The sequence below is a fragment of the Bos javanicus genome, chromosome 15 (assembly GCF_032452875.1).
Source record: "Bos javanicus breed banteng chromosome 15, ARS-OSU_banteng_1.0, whole genome shotgun sequence".
Classification (NCBI taxonomy): domain Eukaryota; kingdom Metazoa; phylum Chordata; class Mammalia; order Artiodactyla; family Bovidae; genus Bos; species Bos javanicus.
In genome coordinates this window covers 7745968-7767308 of record NC_083882.1, presented here as the reverse complement: position 1 = coordinate 7767308, position 21341 = coordinate 7745968, and positions in this window count along the sequence as shown.

The window sequence follows — 21341 nt, the reverse complement described above, 5'->3', positions numbered from 1 at the left end:
AGGACTGATGCTGAATCTGAAGCTCCAATACTTTGGCTACCTGATGCAAAGAGCTGACTCATTGGAAAAAACCCAGATTCTGGGAAAGTTTGAAGGCAGGAGCAGCAGGGGACAACAGAGGATGAGATGGTTTGATGGCATCCACCAACTCAGTGGACATGAGTTTGAGCAAACCCTGGGAGATGATGAAGGACAGGGAAGCCTGCCTGGCATGCTACAATCCATGAAGTCACAAAGTGTTGGACATGCCTTAGTGCCTGAACAACAACAGCAAGGCTAAACATAAACAGGATCAGAGTACACAAATAAGCTACATAAACAAACACTCTAGATCCCCTGTGTATCCACCACTTTCACTGGCTTCTCTTTATAAACTCACACCCATGAGTTGATGAAAGAGGACAATGTCTGTTCACAGATGGATCAATTTAGTATTTGGGTAAAATACAGAACTATTGCCTAGCTGGGAAGATAGTTACACATACTATAATATAGGATAAATGTATTACAGAGAGAAAATACTTGTTTTGGGCAAAGAAAAACATAGATGAGAAGCTCAAACTACTTTGTTGAGGGAAGATTACCAGGAAAAGTGATGTCTATGCTCAGAAATGGAATATAAACAGTTCAGTTCAGTCGCTCAGTTGTGTCCAACTCTTTGAGATCCCATGGACTGCAACACGCCAGGCCTCCCTGTTCATTGCCAACTCCCAGAGCTTGCTCAAACTCATGTCCATTGAGTCAGTGATGCCAACCAACCATCTCATCCTATGTCATCCCCTTCTCCTCCTGCCTTCAATCTTTCCTAGCATCAGGGTCTTTTCAAATGAGTCAGGTCTTTGCATCAGGTGGCCAAAGTATTGGAGTTTCAGCTTCAGCATCAGTCCTTCCAGTGAATATTAATGACTGATTTCCTTTAGGATGGACTGGTTGATCTCCTTGCAGTCCAAGGTACTCTCAAGAGTCTTCTCCAACACCACAGTTCAAAAGCAGCAATTCTTCAAAACTCAGCTTTCTTTTAGTCTAAATCTCACATCCATACATGACCACTGGAAAAACCATAGCCTTGACTAGATGGACCTTTGTTGGCAAAGTAATGTCTCTGCTTTTTAATATGCTGTCTAGGTTGGTCATAACCTTTCTTCCAAGGAGCAAGCATCTTTGAATTTCATGGCTTCATTCACCATCTGCAATGACTTTGGAGCCCAAGAAAATAAAGTCTGTCACTGTTTCCACTGTTTCCCCATCTATTTCCCATGAAGTGATGGGACCAGATGCCATGATCTTCATTTTCTGAATGTTGAGCTTTAAGCCAACATTTTCATTCTCCTCTATCACTTTCATCAAGAGGCTCTTCAGTTCTTCTTAGCTTTCTATCATAAGAGTAGTATCATCTGCATATCTGAGGTTATTGATATTTCTCCCGGAAATCATGATTCCAGATTGTGCTTCATCCAGCCGAGATTTTCTCATGATGTACTCTGCATATAAGTTAAATAAGCAGGGTGACAATATACAGCCTTGACGTACTCCTTTTCCTATTTGGAACCAGTCTGTTGTTCGTGTCCAGTCTAACTGTTGCTTCCTGAGCTGCATACAGGTGTCTCAGGATGCAGGTCAGGTGGTCTGGTATTCCCATCTCTTTCAAAATTTTCCACAAGTTTTTGTGGTCCACACAGTCAAAGACTTTGGCATAGTCAATAAAGCAGAAGTAGATGTTTTTCTGGAACTCTCTTGCTTTTTCAAAGATCCAGTAGATGTTGGCAATTTGATCTCTGGTTCTTCTGCCTTTTCCAAATCCACCTTGAACATCTGGAAGTTCACGGTTCACATACTGTTGGAGTCTGGCTTGGAGAATGTTGAGCATTACTTTACTAACGTGTGAGATGAGTGCAACAGTTAGAACTGGACATGGAACAACAGACTGGTTCCAAATAGGAAAAGGAGTACGTCAAGGCTGTATATTGTCACCCTGCTTATTTAACTTCTATGCAGAGTACATCATGAGAAACGCTGGGCTGGAAGAAGCACAATCTGGAATCAAGATTGCCGGGAATGAAATATCAATAACCTCAGATATGCAGATGACACCACCCTTATGGCAGAAAGTGAAGAGGAACTCAAAAGCCTCTTGATGAAAATGAAAGTGGAGAGTGAAAAAGTTGGCTTAAAGCTCAACAATCAGAAACGAAGATCATGGCATCCAGTCCCATCACTTCATGGGAAACAGATGGGGAAACAGTGGAAACAATGTCAGACTTTATTTTTTGGGGCTCCAAAATCACTGCAGATGGTGACTGCAGCCATGAAATTAAAAGATCCTTACTCCTTGGAAGGAAATTTATGACCAACCTAGATAGTGTATTAAAAAGCAGAGACATTACTTTGCCAACAAAGGTCCATCTAGTCAAGGCTATGGTTTTTCCTGTGATCATGTATGGATGTGAGAGTTGGACTGTGAAGAAAGCTGAGCACCGAAGAATTGATTCTTTTGAACTGTGGTGTTGGAGAAGACTCCTGAGAGTCCCTTGGACTGCAAGGAGATCCAACCAGTCCATTCTAAAGGAGATCAGTCCTGGGTTTTCTTTGGAAGGACTGATGCTAAAGCTGAAACTCCAGTACTTTGGCCACCTGATGCAAAGAGTTGACTCATTGGAAAAGACTCTGATGCTGGGAGGGATTGGGGGCAGGAGGAGAAGGGGGATGGCAGAGGATGAGATGGCTGGATGGCATCACTGACTTGATGGAGGTGAGTTTGAGTGAACTCCGGGAGTTGGTGATGGACAGGGAGGCCTGGCGTGCTGCGATTCATGGGGTCGCAAAGAGTCGGACACGACTCAGCAATTGAACTGAACTGAACTGAAGTAGTACACTTGATAAAGATGATTGTAATGATGTCAAGCTAAAGCTGAAACTCCAGTAGTTTGGCCACCTCATGTGAAGAGTTGACTCATTGGAAAAGACTCTGATGCTGGGAGGGATTGGGGGCAGGAGGAGAAGGGGACGACGGAGGATGAGATGGCTGGATGGCATCACTGACTCGATGGACGTGAGTCTGGGTGAACTCCGGGAGTTGGTGATGGACAGCGAGGCCTGGCATGCTGCGATTTATGGGGTCACAAAGAGTCGGACACGACTGAGTGACTGAACTGAACTGAATGAAGCCAAAGATGAAATGATCATAAAGATTCTCAGTAAATTCATGTGAAGAATGAATGCACACAGTGAGAATTTCAACAAAAGTAGAAAATATAAAGAACCAAATAGAGCTGAAAAATAAAATAAATGAAATAAACAATAAACTAGAAATAGTAAGTTAGATGATACCAACAGATCAGTAATCTGGAAGGCAGAGTAGTAGAAATCACCTATACTGAACAGAATAAAGAAAAAGGAATTTTTAAAATTGTTGATAGTTTAAGAGACCTCCACAGGAAAGTAGACCTTTAGTTTCACTGAACTGGAACAAATAATACTAAAATTTATATGGAAGCATATAAAGACATAGAATTGCCAAAGCAATCCTGAAGAAAAAGAACAAAGCAGGAGGCATAACCCTCTCAGACTTTAGACAATACTACAAGTCTAAAATAATTAAAACAGCATGATACTGGCACAAAAATAGACACATGGATCAATGAAACAGAATAGTGTCCAGAAATAAACCCATAGGCTTATGGTCAATTATTATTTGACAAAGAAGGCAAGAACATATTGTGTTGGCTAAAAAGTTCATTCAGATTTTTCTGTGATATGTTACAGAATGAAACAAATGGATGTTGTTTGAGGCTGACTGAATACAATGGGTAAAAGATAGTCTCTTTAGCAAGTGGTCCTGGGAAAGCTGGACAGCTGCATGCACACCAATGAATTTAGAGCACACCCTCACACCGTATACAAAAGTAAACTCTAAATGACTTTAAGACTTAAAAATAAGACATGACAACATAAATCTCCTAGAAGAGAACATATGCAAAATATTCTCTGATATAAATCATAGTAATGTTTTCTAAAGTCACTTTCCCAAGGGAAAATAAATGAAAGTAAAAATAAACAAATAGACCTAATCTAACTTGTTAGCTTTTGCATAGCAAAGGAAACCACAAGTAAAGAGACAACTTATAATTTCCAAAATATACAAATAGCTCATACAATTTAGTAACAAAAAAGCAAAAAGCCCAGTCAGAAAACAGGAATAAGACCTAAATAGACATTTCTCCAAAGAAGATGTACAGATGGCCAACAGGAACATGAAAAAATGATCATCATTACTATTTGTTAGAGAATTGCAAATCAATACTACTATGTGGTACCACTTCACATGAGTTGGAATGCTGCTGCTGCTGCTAAGTTGCTTCAGTCGTGTCCGACTCTGTGCGACCCCATAGGCGGCAGCCCACCAGGCTCCCCCGTCCCTGGGATCCTCCAGGCAAGAACACTGGAGTGGGTTTCCATTTCTTTCTCCAATGCATGAAAGTGAAAAGTGAAAGTGAAGTCACTCAGTCGTGTCCGACTCTTAGCGACCCCATGGACTGTAGCCTACCAGGCTCCTCTGTCCATGGGATTTTCCAGGCAAGAGTACTGAAGTGGGGTGCCATTGCCTTCTCCGTCAGTTGGAATGACCATCATTAAAATATCAACCAATAACAAATGCTGTGGAGAGTATGGAGAAAGGAATTCTTCCTATATTGTTGGTGGGAATTTAAATTGTTGCAGCCATGATGGGAAGAAAACTAAAGTGATCAGAAAGAGAAAAACAAATACCATTTGATATCATTTACATGCAGAATCTAAAATATAACACAAATGAACATACCTATAAAACAGAAGGAGATAAATAGGCTTGTGATTTCCAAGGGGAGGGAGACGGAAGGAAGAACTGGGAGTTTGGCATTAGCAGATGCAAGCTGTTATTTATAATATAGAATGGATGGACAACAAACTTCTCCTGTATAGCACAAGAAATATATTCAGTATCCTATGATAAAAAACAATGGAAAAGATAAGAGAAAGAACATGTATCTATATGTATATAATAATCACTTTATGTACAGAAGAAATGAACACAGCATCAACTCTACTTCAAGAAGTAAATTTTGTAAAAAGTTAGTTGCACAAGAACTTTAGGTAAAGTAATGAAAGGGACAATTTTGTAATGTGGGACATTCTACCCAGCAAGGTTATCATGTATAATTGAAGGAGCAATCAAGAACTTCTAAGACAAAACAAAAACTAAAAGAGTTCATCAATACTAAACCAATCCTAGGAGTAATGTTAAAGGGGCTTATCTAAGGGGAAACAAAGAGGTACAATAAGAATTTATAGGAAAGGATAATTCCCACTAGCAAAGGCAAATATATATGGAATCTATAACTACAAGAAACCATTAAGGGATAAATATGAGTATATAAAATATGACATCAAAAGCACAAAGTGAGGTGAGGAGAGTAAAAAAATGTATATCTTTGCACAATGTGTTTGATCTTAAATGCTCTCAGTTTAAGCAAGCAGTTATAGTTATAGGTCAACATATATGGTATACCTGTTATAATTCCATCATAACCATGAATCAAAAACCTACAACAGATACACAAAAACCTAAAGAAATGACCAGAAACATACCACTAAAGAAAATGATCAAATCACAAGGGAAGAAAATAAAAGAAAAATATGAGAACAAAGAAAAAAAAACACAGAAAATAAGGAAATGACAATAAGTACATATATATATACACTTTCATTGTCAATGGACTATGTGCATTAAAAAAAGACATGGAATGCCTAACTGGATTTAAAAAATAGCAGAATTCATCTAAACGCTGCTTATAAGAAACTTACGTCAGAGCTAGTGACACACACAGACTGAAAGTGAGGGGTTGGAAAAAGTTATTTCATGTAAATATAAGCAATACTCATATCTGAGAAAGTGGACTTTAAAATAAAGTCTATAAAAAGAGAAAGGCATTAGATAATGATAAAGATATGCATATAAGAAGAGAATATAACATTAATTAACATATATGCATATAATATGTGTTTGTATTAGTTGCTCAGTTGTGTCTGATTCTTTGCAATCCCATGAACTGTAGCCCACCAGGCGCCTCTGTTCATGGGATTTCCCAATCAAGAATAATGGAGTGGGTAGTCAATCCCTTCTCCAAGGGATCTTCCTGGACCAGGGATCAAATCCAGGTCTCCTGCATTACAGGCAGATTCTTTAGCATGTGAGCCACCAAGTAAGTTCATGCATCTAACAAGAGTCCCTAAATGTATAAGGTAAGAACAGAAGGTATTAAAGAGAGAAATTGATAACAATGCAATAAGAGTCCAACAACACAAAAGAAGACTCTACACATGGACATCACCAGATGGTCAACACCGAAATCAGATTGATTATATTCTTTGCAGCCAAAAATGGAACAGCTCTATATAGTCAGCAAAAACAAGACTGGGAGCTGACTATGGCTCAGATCATGAACTCCTTATTGCCAAATTCAGACTCAAATTGAAGAAAGTAGGGAAAACCACTAGACCATTCAGGTATGACCTAAATCAAATCCCTTATGATTATACAGTGGAAGTTAGAAATAGATTTAAGGGACTAGATCTGATAGACAGAGTGCCTGATGAACTATGGAATGAGGATCGTGACATTGTACAGGAGACAGGGATCAAGAACATCCCCATGGAAAAGAAATGCAAAAAAGCAAAATGTCTGTCTAGGGAAGGCTTACAAATAGCTGTGAAAAGAAGAGAAGCAAAAAGCAAAGGAGAAAAGGAAAGATATAAGCATCTGAATGCAGAGTTCCAAAGAATAGCAAGAAGAGATAAGAAAGCCTTCTTCAGCTATCAATGCAAAGAAACAGAGGAAGACAACAGAATGGGAAAGACTAGAGATCTCTTCAAGAAAATTAGAGATACCAAGGGAACATTTCATGCAAAGATAGGCTCAATAAAGGACAGAAATGGTATGGACCTAACAGAAGCAGAAGATATTAAGAACAGGTGGCAAGAATACACAGAAGAACTGTACAAAAAAGATCTTCATGACCCAGATAATCATGATGGTTTGATCACTCAGCTAGAGCCAAACGTCCTAGAATGTGAAGTCAAGTGGGCCTTAGAAAGCATCACTACGAACAAAGCTAGTGGAGGTGATGGCATTCCAGTTGAGCTCTTTCAAATCCTGAAAGATGATGCTGTGACAGTGCTGCACTCAATATGCCAGCAAATTTGGAAAACTCAGCAGTGGCCACAGGACTGGAAAAGGTCAGTTTTCATTCCAATCCCAAAGAAAGGCAATGCCAAAGAATGCTCAAAGTACCACACAATTGCACTCATCTCACATACTAGTAAAGTAATGCTCAAAATTCTCCAAGCCAGGCTTCAGCAATACATGAACCATGAACTTCCAGATGTTCAAGACGGTTTTAGAAAAGGCAGAGGAACCAGAAATCAAATTGCCAACATCCGCTAGCTCATGGAAAAAGCAAGAGAGTTCCAGAAAAACATCTATTTCTGCTTTATTGACTATGCCAAAGCCTTTGACTGTGTGGATCACAATAAACTGTGGAAAATTCTGAAAGAGATGGGAATACCAGGCCACCTGACCTGCCTCTTGAGAAACCCATATGCAGGTCAGGAAGCAACAGTTAGACCTGGACATGGAACAACAGACTGGTTCCAAATAGGAAAAGGAGTATGTCAAGGCTGTATATTGTCACCCTGCTTATTTAACTTCTATGCAGAGTACATCATGAGAAATGCTAGGCTGGAAGAAGCACAAGCTGAATCAAGATTCCTGGGAGAAATATCAATCACCTCAGATATGCAGATGACACCACCCTTATGGCAGAAAGTGAAGAGGAACAAAAAGCCTCTTGATGAAAGTGAAAGAGGAGAGTGAAAAAATGGGCTTAAAGCTCAACATTCAGAAAACAAAGATCATGGCATCTGGTCCCATCACTTCAGGGGAAATAGATGGGGAAACAGTGGAAACAGTGTCAGACTTTATTTTTGGGGGCTCCAAAATCATTGCAGCCATGAAATTAAAAGATGCTTACTCCTTGGAAGGAAACTTATGACCAACCTAGATAGCATATTAAAAAGCAGAGACGTTATTTTGCCAACAAAGGTCCGTCTAGTCAAGGCTATGGTTTTTCCAGTGGTCATGTATGGATGTGAGAGTTGGACTGTGAAGAAAGCTGAGCGCTGAAGAATTGAAGCTTTTGAAGTGTGATGTTGGAGAAGACTCTTGTGATTCCCTTGGACTGCAAGGAGATCCAAACAGTCCATCCTTTAGGAGATCAGTCCTGGGTATTCATTGGAAGGACTGACACTAAAGCTGAAACTCCAGTACTTTGGCCACCTCATGCAAAAAGTTGACTCATTGGAAAAGACTCTGATGCTGGGAGGGATTGGGGGCAGGAGGAGAAGGGGACAACAGAGGATGAGATGGCTGGATGGCATCACCGATTCAATGGACGTGAGTCTGAGTGAACTCTGGGAGTTGGTGATGGACAGGGAGGCCTGGCATGCTGTGATTCATGGGGTCGTAAAGAGTTGGACAGGACTGAGCTACTGAACTGAACCAAACTGAACTGAGGAGACCCTAACACCACACTTACATCAGTGGATAGATCATCCAGACAGAAAATCAATAAGGAAGCAGTGACGTTAAATGACATATTAGATGAGTAGACTTAACAGATATCTACAAACATTCCATCCTAAAATAGTAGAATGTACATTCCTCTTGAGTACACATGGAACATTTTCCAGAAGAGTCACATACTAAGTCACAAAACATGTCTCAATAAATTTTAGAAAACTGAAATCATATCAAGTGTCATTTTTGACCACAAATACGTGAAACTTAAAGACACCTCCAAGAAAATATCTAGAAAATATTTCAAACACATGGAGTCTGAACAACATGCTAGTAAACAGCTAAAGAAATCAGAGGAAAGAAAATCAGAGGTCACTAAATCAGAAATCAGAGGTCACTAAAGAAATCAGAGGAAACAAAAAATATACCTTGATGTAAGTAAGAAAGGAAATACCTGTTTCCAAAACCTATGAAATGCACGAAAAACAGTTCTATGAAGGACACTCACAGAAATACAAGTATACCCCAGGAAACAAGAAAAATTCTAAATAAACAATTTGACCTTACATTAAAAGAAGTAGAAAAGGAAGAACAAACAAAGCCTAAAGTTAGTAGAAGACAGAAAATAGTAAATCAGATTGAAAAGAAGTTGAGTTAAAAAACAATAGGAAAAAAACCAATGAAACTAAAAGCAGTTTTTTGAAAGATAAACAAAACTGAGAAAACTTTAGCCAGACTAGTCCAGGAGAAAAAAAAAAGAAAGGCCTAAATACGTAAAATCATAAAGGAAAGAAAAGTTACAACAAACACCACAGCAATTCTAGAGATCATAAAAAATTACTACGACCAGTTGAGTTGTTTATTCTTTTGTCGTTGAATCATATGAGCTGCTAATATATATTGGCAATCAAGCCCTTGTCAATCACATCATTTGCAAATATTTTCTTTTAGTCCATAGCTGGCTTTTTGTTCTCACTACTTTATTCCATGTAGTATTTCAAGTTCTAGCTATAGCATCAAATATGAAAAACCAATAATAGAAATCCAGCTTGGAAAGGGAGAAGCAAAACTGTCTCTGTTTGCAAATGACATGATATTATATACAAAAAATCCTATAGCTGCTACCAAAGTCTGTTAAAATTAATACATTAATTCAGTGAAATTACATAATACAAAACTCATATACAGAAATTTGTTGTGTTTCTGTATACTAATAACAATCTATCAGATAGAGAAATGAAGAAAACAATCACAACTGTATTAAAAAAGAATAAAATACCAAGGGAAAACCTAAAGGAGGTAAAAGAGTTGTATTATGAAAACTATAAGACACTGATGAAAAAATTGAAGATTATAAAAACATAGAAAAATGTACTTAGCTCATGTTTGGAAGAATTAATATTGTTAGAATGGCCATAGTACTCAAAGCAATCTACATAATTCCTATCAAGATACCAAAATTATTTTTCATGGACTAGAATGATCCTAAAATTTGTATGGAACCACAAAAGACTCAAATTAACCAAAGCAATATTGAGAGAGAACAAAGATGGTGACATCATGCTCCCTGCTTGCAAACTATACTACAAAACTACAGAAATCAAAACAGTATTGTACTGGTACAAAATGAGACACAAAGATCAGTAGAACAGAATAGGGATCTGAGAAATAAATTGACACTTATATGGTCAATTAATTTACATCAAAGGAGGCAAGAATATACAGTGTATAAAAGACAGCCTCTTCAATAAATAGTGTTGGAAAAGCTGAACTACTAAATGCAAAATAATCAAACTGGGATACTTTCTCATACTATATCCAAAAACAAATTCAAAATGGTTAAAGACTAAATATAAGATGCAAAACCATAGTATTCTCGGAAAAAAACATAGGCATTATGCTTAGTAATATATATATTTTTAAATCTGTCTCCCCAGGCATGGGAAATGGAAACAAAAATAAGTGGGAATACATCAATCTTAAAAGCTTTTGCACATCAAAGGAAACTGTCAACAAAACTGTCAAGAAAAGGCCACCTGATGAATGAGAGAAAATATTTACAAATAAAGGATTAATATTATATATATATAAAGAACTCGTACAACTCACCATCAAAACAATCTGATTAGAAAATGGAAAGAGGACCTTAATAGACATTACTCCAAAAGAGACATACAGATGGGCATCTAACACATGAAAAGATGCTAAAAATGACCAATCATCAAGGAATTGCAAGTCAAAGTCACAATGAGATATCATTTAACACCTGGCAGAATAGCTGTCATAAAAAAATAGACACTGGTGATAGTGAAAAAGGATGAAGAGGAAATATTTGTGCACTGTTGGTGAGATTGTAAGTTGATGCAACTCTATGGATAACAGTATGGAGTTTCCTCAAAAAGTTAAAAGTAGAAATATCACAGGATCCAGCAATTTAACTTCTGGGTGTTTACTGAAGGAAAACGAAACACAAGTTCAAAAATATATATTTGAATGTACATGCAGCATTATTTTGGAGAAGAAAATGGCAACCCACTCCAGTGTTCTTGCCTGGAGAGTCACAGGGTTGGAGGAGCCTGGTGGGCTGCCATCTATGGGTTTACACAGAGTCAGACACGACTGAAGTGACTTAGCAACAGCAGCAGCATTATTTACAATTATCAAGATATGGAAGCAACCTACATATCTATCAATAGACAACTGGATAAAGTGTATGTGTGTATGTGTATATACATATACATATATGTATATATGGCTTCCTGGGTAGCTCAGCTGGTCAAGAATCTGCCTACAATGCAGGAGACCCTGGTTCGATTTCTGGGTTGAGAAGTTCCCCTGGAGTAGGGATAGGCTACCCACTCCAATATTCTTGGGCTTCCCTGGTGGCTCAGATGGTAAAAAATCCACCTGCAATGTGGGAGACCTGGGTTCGATCCCTGGGTTGGGAAGATCCCCTGGAGGAGGGCAATGCAACCCACTCCAGTATTCTCGCCTAGAGAATATTCATAGACAGAGGAGCCTGGCGGGCTAGAGTCCGTGGGGTTGCAAAGAGTCAGACACGATTGAGTGACTAAGCACAGTACACTGTGTATATATATATATATGAAAAGAAAGTGAAAGTGAAGTCTCTCAGTCGTGTCCGACTCTTTGCGACCCCATGGACACCAGGCTCCTCTGTCCATGGGATTTTCTATATATATATTACTCAGACATTAAAAATAAGTGAAATTCTGCCATTTGTAATAATATGGATGAATCTAGCAGATATTACGCTAAGTGAAATAAGTCAGACAGTGAAAAACAAGTACTGCATTATCTCATATGTAGAGTCTTAAAAACAAACCAAACAAATGAAAACAGGCTCAGATATAGAGTGGTGGTTGCCAGAGAGTGGGGGTGGGCAAAATAGGTGAAGGAGATTAAGGGTTACAAACCTCCAGTTACAAATAAGCCTTGGGATATAATATACAGTGTCAGAAATTTAATCAGTAAGATTGCAATAACTTTATATGAGGATGCATGGTTTCTAGACTTATTGTGCTGATCATTTCATTTATGTATGTAAATACCAAACCACTATGTAGTATATCTGAAACTAAAATAATATTGTGTATCAACTGTATTTCAGTGTATTTTTTTAAAAAAAGAGGCAATTGAAAGTTCCAGAAAACAAGCAGTATCCACAAAGAAGCAGAGGAATCAGAACAATTTTCATGAAGCACTGCAATCGATGTGGAGTGGGGATAAAGGAGTCCAGAGAAGTAAGAAGAGAACTAATTAGTCATGAAAGACTTTGTATTTCTGTGAAGCAGTACCCATGAAGTACTCTATATACTTTTTTTCCAGGGCAATATAAAGCTATTGCCAGGCTAGGTTTTCAGTAGAGATATTGATAGGTGATTGATGTTTGTCTTTGAAAAGTTTAATTCTCACTACATGTTAGATTATGGAGGAAGTTATACCAAATGTAATGATCAGATCAGAGAGTAGCTCAGTCGTGTCTGACTCTTTGTGACCCCGTGAATCGAAGCACGCCAGGCCACCCTGTCCATCACCAACTCTCAGAGTTCACTGAGACTCACGTCCATTGAGTCAGTGATGCCATCCAGCCATCTCATCCTCTGTCGTCCCCTTCTCCTCTTGCCCCCAATCCCTCCCAGCATCAGAGTCTTTTCCAATGGGTCAACTCTTCGCATGAGGTGGCCAAAGTACTGGAGTTTCACCTTTAGCATCATTCCTTCCAAAGAAATCCCAGGGCTAATCTCCTTCAGAATGGACTGGTTGGATCTCCTTGCAGTCCAAGGGACTCTCAAGAGTCTTCTCCAACACCGCAGTTCAAAAGCATCAATTCTTTGGCGCTCAGCCTTCTTCACAGTCCAACTCTCACATCCATACATGACCACAGGAAAAACCATAGCCTTGACTAGAAGAATCTTTGTTGGCAAAGTAATGTCTCTGCTTTTGAATATGCTATCTAGGTTGGTCATAAATTTCCTTCCAAGGAGTAAGCGTCTTTTAATTTCATGGCTGCAGTCACCATCTGTAGTGATTTTGGAGCCCAGAAAAATAAAGTCTGACACTGTTTCCACTGTTTCCCCATCTATTTCCCATGAAGTGATGGGACCGGATGCCATGATCTTTGTTTTCTGAATGTTGACCTTTAAGCCAACTTTTTCACTCTCCACTTTCACTTTCATCAAGAGGCTTTTGAGTTCCTCTTCACTTTCTGCCATAAGGGTGGTGTTATCTGCATATCTGAGGTGATTGATATTTCTCCCAGCAATCTTGATTCCAGCTTGTGTTTCTTCCAGTCCAGTGTTTCTCATGATGTACTCTGCATATAAGTTAAATAAACAGGATGACAATATACAGCCTTGACGTACTCCTTTTCCTATTTGGAAACCAATGAAGAGGCTGCTAAAAATCATCTGTGTTATAAGGATGAGTAGTTTGAAGAAAAGGAGCTTTGGGGGTGGCAAGAAGTATACAGGTTCAAAGGACTCTGAAGGATGGGATGAGGAGAGAGGTGGGAGGGGGGTTTAGGATGGGGAACACATGTACACTCATGGCTGATTCATGTCAGTGTATGGCAAAAACCACTACAATATTGTAAAGTAATTAGCCTCCAATTAAAAATATTAACTAAAAAAAAAAGAAAAACAATAATAGTAGTACTTGGAGGAGTGCTGGGATGTGACATTGAGGCAAAGGAAAACAGGAATTCTGTTCTCAGTTCTGCAGGTGTTGCCTTGCACAGGGTGACTGCTCAGGAAATGAGTGGATGCTGAAAACTAATTTGAGCCCAGCTCACCTGAGTGTTTTCCCTGGCATGGCTTGAGTCTGCTAGGAGGAATTCCTAAATTATACAAAGGTGCCTCGTGGGGTTGGTGGCCCTGGGGGAATAGTCAACAATAAGCGAGGTTTCTGGTTTGGACAATTGGTAGCACCATATGCTGAGACCAGGAACGGAAGTGGCCCTGGAGAGGAAAATAATCAGTGCAGTTTTCACTTAAATTCTAATAAAAAAAACATGAAGTAATATTTTTTATAAAGCAGAAATTGAGTCTTTGAAAGGGCAGATGTTTTTCTCAAGGACATATATTTACTAAATGGTGAAGCTAAGATTGAGATCCTGATACTATATCTTTCATTCCCTGTATTTTCAAAACATTCATTCCCTGTATTTTCAAAACAATAGGAAAGACAAAAATGGCATTAACATATTCCGGGGACTATTCCATTATGAAAATGGATGTGTATACATTTGGGAAATGTACCTGAATAGTGGTTAAATCATTTGTATCTTTAAACTTTTGAATATTTAGAAACTATTAATTTTAATAAATGTCTTTTCAACTAAGCTTTCTTTTTGATATTCCTCTCTTCATACTTGCTGTTCTATTACCTTTGTCTCTTTTCTCTAAATCCTTCTCTCTGTCTTACAAGCTTTAACTGCAGCCTCACTTCTTCCATAAAAGTGATTCTGAGCATCCTTCTTGATATAAATATTTCTTTCATGAGCTCCCTGGCATCTTGTATATACCACTTTTAAATGAATTATCACAACTTCTCTAATAGTTGGTTTACTTTTGATTTTGTATTCCTAGTACCTGGCAAATAGCTACTATTCAGTAAATGGTCTTTGATAAACTATTGTGTAAGCCAAGGCCCACCTTTTCCAATAAGCCTTTACTCAGTAGGTTCTCTAGTCCTATGACTCACAGGCATGACTGAACACAAAAATGAAGAGGAGTTTTAAAAATTCCATATTTCCATGCCCCTCTTCAGACCTACTGAATCCAGGACAGGGCCAAGGAATCTGGACTTCTAAAACGTTTCCTACACTACTATGCAGTCAGCCCAGCCTTGGCGTTGGGGCCACAGCTCTAGGCTACCAGCATCATTGGATCCAACACTTCTACCAATGTGTGATTATAGTTATATATTTTATATTTTATTTATGTAATGCATTTTTATATCTTTATTAAATAATCTTAAGATTAGTATCTGTATCAGAACTGTTTGATATAATGCCAGACACCCAACGGGGTGATTATGACATGTTTCTTCATAGTTACAGGAGAATATTTGTCTGTATTACATTTTGAATTTATTCATTTACTTGGAATCCTTTCATTTTAAAATCTCTGCATGTCACACTTTGTATACTAAGTGATATCTGTGTAAACATACACGTGAAGCAGGTATTTTTCTACTTATTGCTACAACATATATTTTTATATGATCATATTACTGAAAATTAAAAATACATTTTTATCTTGCCATCTGTTGTACACTTTATAAATTTGGCTAACAGAGAATCTGTCTGGGCTGAGGCCAACAGAACTGTTTTACTTCTGCCTTGTTTGTATCATTAACAACACAGCTAATATCAACATGGCTTTATTTGCTCTTGTTCTAAAAATGCTAACCAGAATGCATGGAGATACCTTGTAAATCATCTACACTCTCTTGTGTGCCATTAAGGAAGTGCTGACATTTTTAAAAGGAAATTTTTCAGACTACAGTAATTTTAACATTGAGCACCCAAATCATATTTAAGTTGACTTTATACATATTTTAAAAAAATGTGTTTGCTCCAGAACACCATTTATTTTTCAGCAAGCATAATTGAACAAAATGAGAAATTTGCTTTGACTTAACCTCATAAACTTCAGTGTCTTGACATTTTGCCATTGAAGTATATATTATCATTTATAGAGCATGTTTTGTGCTTTTGTTCCCATTTCGTTTGTTAGTAATCTGGAAAACCTAGCATTTCTTGATGCAATAAATGACTGAGTCAGTAATGTAATCAGAATTTTCTGATGATTCCACAACACTTATGCAGCTAAAGTGACGTCATTCCAGCTGCTCTTACTAAGTCTTTTATACTCCCAGTACTTTCAGATCTAAGGTTTATCATTTGTTCCTCCCTCCAAAGTGTGCCGCTTCCTAGAGCTGAGATCGCTGAAATTGTTCATGTTAATTGCAACATGCCAAGATTTCCCTATTCATTTCTGAAGTGTGACATTTCCCAAATAACCTCACAGCAATCCTTCTATAAAAGGAAAGCACTCTTCTGGAAAAAGTTACCTTTTTTTTTTTTTTTTTTTTATAGCTGATATTTCCTGTGTGGAATGAGTCACTGAACCTGTCTCTGTTGTACTGTCGGGTCATGTAATTGCTCATATCACAGCCTTGGTGTCCCTGCCTCCACTCTTTCTAATTGTACTCTATCCTCCATAAAATTGCCATGATAATTTCTTTTTTAAAAAACATTATGTTTAGGTCATTCTCCCTGGTGGCTTAGATAGTAAAGAATCTGCCTGCAATGCAGGAGACTGGGGTTTGACCTCTGGGTTGGGAAGATCCCCTGGAGGAGGGCATGGCAACCCACTCCAGTTATTCTTGCCTGAAGAATCCCATGGACAGAGGAGCCTGGCGAGCTATAGTCCATGGGGTCACAAAGAGTTGGACACAACTGAGTGACTACCACGTTCACTTTCATTCTCTTGATAGCACCACTTTGTGAGAAATGCTTCCTTTTATTTAAACCAAATATGAATTTCTCAGTCTACATGTCAGAGCCCTCCACCAACAGGCCACCTCAGGGTCATTCTGTTTTATTGTTTGTTGCTGCCCATGTGCTCTGTTTCCTAGCAAATCCATTTTAGTTTAAATTTCTGGACTCGTTCCCACTTTCCATACTCAGTCATGTTCAGTGCATTCCACCTTAATCACTTCTTTGTTTTGTGCTGCCTCCATGTTCAGAAGCAGCTAAAGGAAAGTTTAATTTCTGAAAATATTTGTGAAGCTCTACATCTGGCAAGGGAGATCACAACTTAAATTTACTAGAGGGAGCTCAATATTTAAGATGACTTTCCTAGAAATTATTCTATTAAAGAAACTAAGAGTTGTTTTAAAAATAAAAAATTACTTTTTTCTGCTAATTAGAAGCTTTAGTTGCTGATTTTTCCTACAAATAAAGATGTACTATATAGCACAGAGAACTCTGCTCAATATTATGTGACAACCTAGTTGGGAGAACTTGAGATTGGATACATGTATGTGTATAACTGAATCAATTTTTGGGTAGCTGAAACTAACACAATATTGATAATCAGTTATACTTCAATATAAAATAAAAAGTAAAAAAAAAACAAAACAGAAAAAGAATATAGAATAATAAAAGGTTAGCTTTAGAAGATTATTTAGTCTCAAACACTAATTTTAAAGAAATGAGATTCTGTCATCTTATTAGTAATTTATATTAATTATAAGTTGCCTTGTAATTGATTTATTCATATTTTATATCTTGCTTTCCTCCCTGCTCCTCCTGTATTTTCTTTTACAGTTAATGGCACTATCATCTATCCATGCTAAGCTAGGAACTTAGAAGTCATCAAGATCCACTCTCTGGTTCAAATCAACACTAAGATCTCTTTCCCTAGACTAATCCCCCTGAGGATATTAGTAGTACCCATTTTTCATCCTGTCTCCCCTACCTAAATACAGTACATGGAATATAGGATATAGTCAATAAATACTTCAATTAATGACTAAGAATGATCCCTGTCTCTTCCCTATATGTAAACCAATATCAAGTCCTGTTGATTTTATCCTCTAGATAGTTATTCAATCTGTTTTCTCTCCTCACCCCTGTTTATTCAGGCTCTTGTCATCTTTTACCTAGGCTCTTGAGATAATCTCTATATCCAATCTTGTTCCTCACCCCCACCATCACCGTTTTTCAAAATGATTCATCTTCAATTAAAATATGTCAATGCTACTACTTGATAAATCCCTTCAATGGCTTTATATCACCCACAGGGTGGTCTTTCAGCCCATCAGGATTGGGACCTTCTGAGTTTAATCTTCAGTGTTTGGCTCCCTCCTAACTTTTCAGCTTCAGCTCATGTCACTCTCTCACTGTTCTTTCTAAATAATACCGATTTGATTTTAATTCCTTGTTACACCATGAGTTATATTCATATAGGAGATCAGCTCTTAGCCTAGCCTAAAGAAGGGCCAACAGACTCCTGGAGAGAAAGACACATTGAAAGGTCTTGAAAAATTAGTAAGAGTCAGTGGGAAAGAAGGAAAGCCTTAGAGAAAAAGTGTTCCTTTTACATTCATGGTTACAATTTTTCAATCTAGCAAATCTATTGCCTGAAGTATAAGCCAGATGCTTCATGAAGTCTCATTTAGTTAGGTCATTGTAGCTGGCTGAATCAGCTTTCAGTCATTTACACATTCAATAATTACTCGTTTAGTTCCTTTTTTATGTGTTGCAAGCACTGTGTTATACATGAGAAGCATAGATGTGAGAAAATAAGGCACATAGTTTGATCTCATGGAACAGAGACATAGTTATGATTCTGCTGCCCTTCACAGCCTAAAACCTAAAAGCTTTATTGGACTGAGAGATAAAACCAGAAATTCCAAATATAATTCTTTAGCTTCATATCTATGTGAATGTTGTGCTAATTCAATAAGGAATGGATAACGAGTCACCTCCTCACTAAATGTGGTGAGAATACCAGATAATTTTAACTCTTTGCCAATGATACTATCATATAGATGAAGCACAAGAGATCAGATTAGGGGTTATTGTAATAATGGCTAATGGACAGTTTTCATTTCAAGCTTGGAAGCAGTCTAAGAAAAGTCATAAAAGCTTTTAAATAAATGTCAGTATCATCACAGGAGTCCTTTAGATGGAATTGATGTTTACTATACCTTTAAGGAATAAAACAGCCCTCTAAGAGGCTTAACACGTCCTTAACAACCTCTATTACCATCTTAGAAGCTCTGCTGGATACATGTGTTCAAGGTGATGTGGTTTCAATGCCAAAAGTTTCTTTAAGCTAAATTGAGACACAAAAACTAGTCTTGAAATTTTCTGGTTTTGCTTTCTCAGGGAGATAAAGTTAAAGCTTTCCTGTGTAGCTAAACTCATTCAGTATACACTTCATATTGACTAGGTGTTTTATGAATAGCAAGAAAACATGTAAACAATAAATTTGCTGCCATTCTGGAAGTATTTTATTTCAGATCTGATATGATCAGTTTACCATATTGTTTCAAATCCATATTTGCAGTATCTAAAAAGAATTTTTACTAAAATCTTTCTATATTTCAATTCCTATTCAGTACTTCCTGAATTATATTTTATTTCAATATTTTTGTGCTTTTAATTTATTCATGTAAGAAATATGCCAAATCTTTTAATACCTTGTGTCTGTTTTCTTCATGGTGAAATCATGTACACATAATCATATTGCTTTATAAATAAAATTTTTAAAATATGAGTAATCTATATTTTACTAGGGAGAAACCAAAAGTAAGTAAACATGAGAGAGAAAGATGAAATAGAACCTATACATGGTCTCAGGTAGGGATCAGAAACCAATGGAGACAGAGACAAAGTTATGAGTCAAGTGCGTAACCATGGTTACTAAGGTTATCAAATGTTACCTTAACCAAGAGAAAGATATCAAAAATTCAGCTACAACTCAGAGTAAATAGTATAAAAGAAATAAGTTAAAAAAATTGCACCTGATTAGAAAGTAATAGGACTATGCCTTGGAAAATGAGAGAAAGCCAAAGTTACAGGAAAATCAGCATTCTGTCATTAACACCACCCTTATTATAACACTTCTGAGGATGTAGTTTATTGGCATATATACATTGTAATGCCTAGATTTGATAAAGGTGTTCAGTTTGCTTGCTTTACACATCAAAAGCACTCATCAGGGCTAGGTACCTGACATTATTAACTAACAAGACTCTTAGTATTTTCTTTGATTCAATTCTTTAAAGTAGTATTCTCATTATTTTATAATTAGTTAGGATGAAGTAAAATCTACTTGACCCAGACAAGTTTCAACATACTTAACACAGAAATAGAAAAAACAGTATAGATGAGTTTTTAAAATTCAGTTTGTTGGAAAAGCTGATATGTGTAGTTGGATTTAGCTGAGTGTTATCCAGTCCAATGAAATCTAATAAGGGTTATAAGGTATTTATTGATATCAATGAGCTATTATGTTTTTAGATGCTTTTAATGTCTTAGAACATGGATCTGTTTCATATGTTCACACTAGGGCTCTAGAAAGAATAACATGAGGAAGATTAAAGAAATAAAACCAGGGGAGTGTTTTGAAAAGAATCTCTTGTATAGTGTGTACATAACCATTTCACATACTAGCAAGATAATGCTCAAAATCCTTCAAACTAGGCTTCAACAGTCATGAACCTCCATCCATAGTTCTTCAGGCACTCTATCAGATCTACTATCTTGTATCAATTTGCCACTGCCACTGTATAATCATAAGGGATTATGGTCTAGAGGTTTTCCCTACTTTCTTCCATTTAAGTCTGAATTTGGCAATAAGGAGTTCATGATCTGAGCCACAGTCAGCTCCTGGTCTTGTTGACTGTATAGAGCTTCTCCATCTTTGGCTGCAAAGAATATGATCAATCTGATTTCAGTGTTGACCATCTGGTGATGTCCACGTATAGAGTCTTCTCTTGTGTTGCTGGAAGAGGGTGTTTGCTATGAGTGTGTTCTCTTGGCAAAACTCTACTAGCCTTTGCCCTGCTTCATTTTGTACTCCAAGGCCAAACTTGCCTGCTACTCCAGGTATCTCTTGACTATCTACTTTTGCATTCCAGTCCCTTATGATGAAAAGAACATCTTTTTGTGTGTGTTAGTTCTAGAACATCTTGTAGGTCATCAAGAACTGTTAAACTTCAGCTTTTTTGGTGTTAGTGCTTTGGAGCATAGACTTGGATTAGTGTGATATTGAATGGTTTGCTTTGGAAACGAGTGGATCATTCTGTCTTGTTGACTATACCAAAGCCTTTGACTCTGTGAAGAGACACTGATGTATAGAACAGTCTTATGGACTCTGTGGGAGAGGGAGAGGGTGGGAAGATTTGGGAGAATAGCATTGAAACATGTAAAATATCATGTATGAAACGAGAAAAAAAAAAAAAAACTGTGGAAAATTCTTAAAAAGATGGGAATACCAGACTACCTTACCTACCTCCTGAGAAATCTGTATGCAGGTGAAAAAACAACAGAACTGGACAATTTGGAACAACAGACTGGTTCCAAGTTGGGAAAGGAGTATGTCAAGGCTGCATATTGTCACCCTGCTTACTTAACTTATATGCAAAGTACATCATGAGAAATGTGGGGCTGGATGAAGAGCAAGCTGCAATC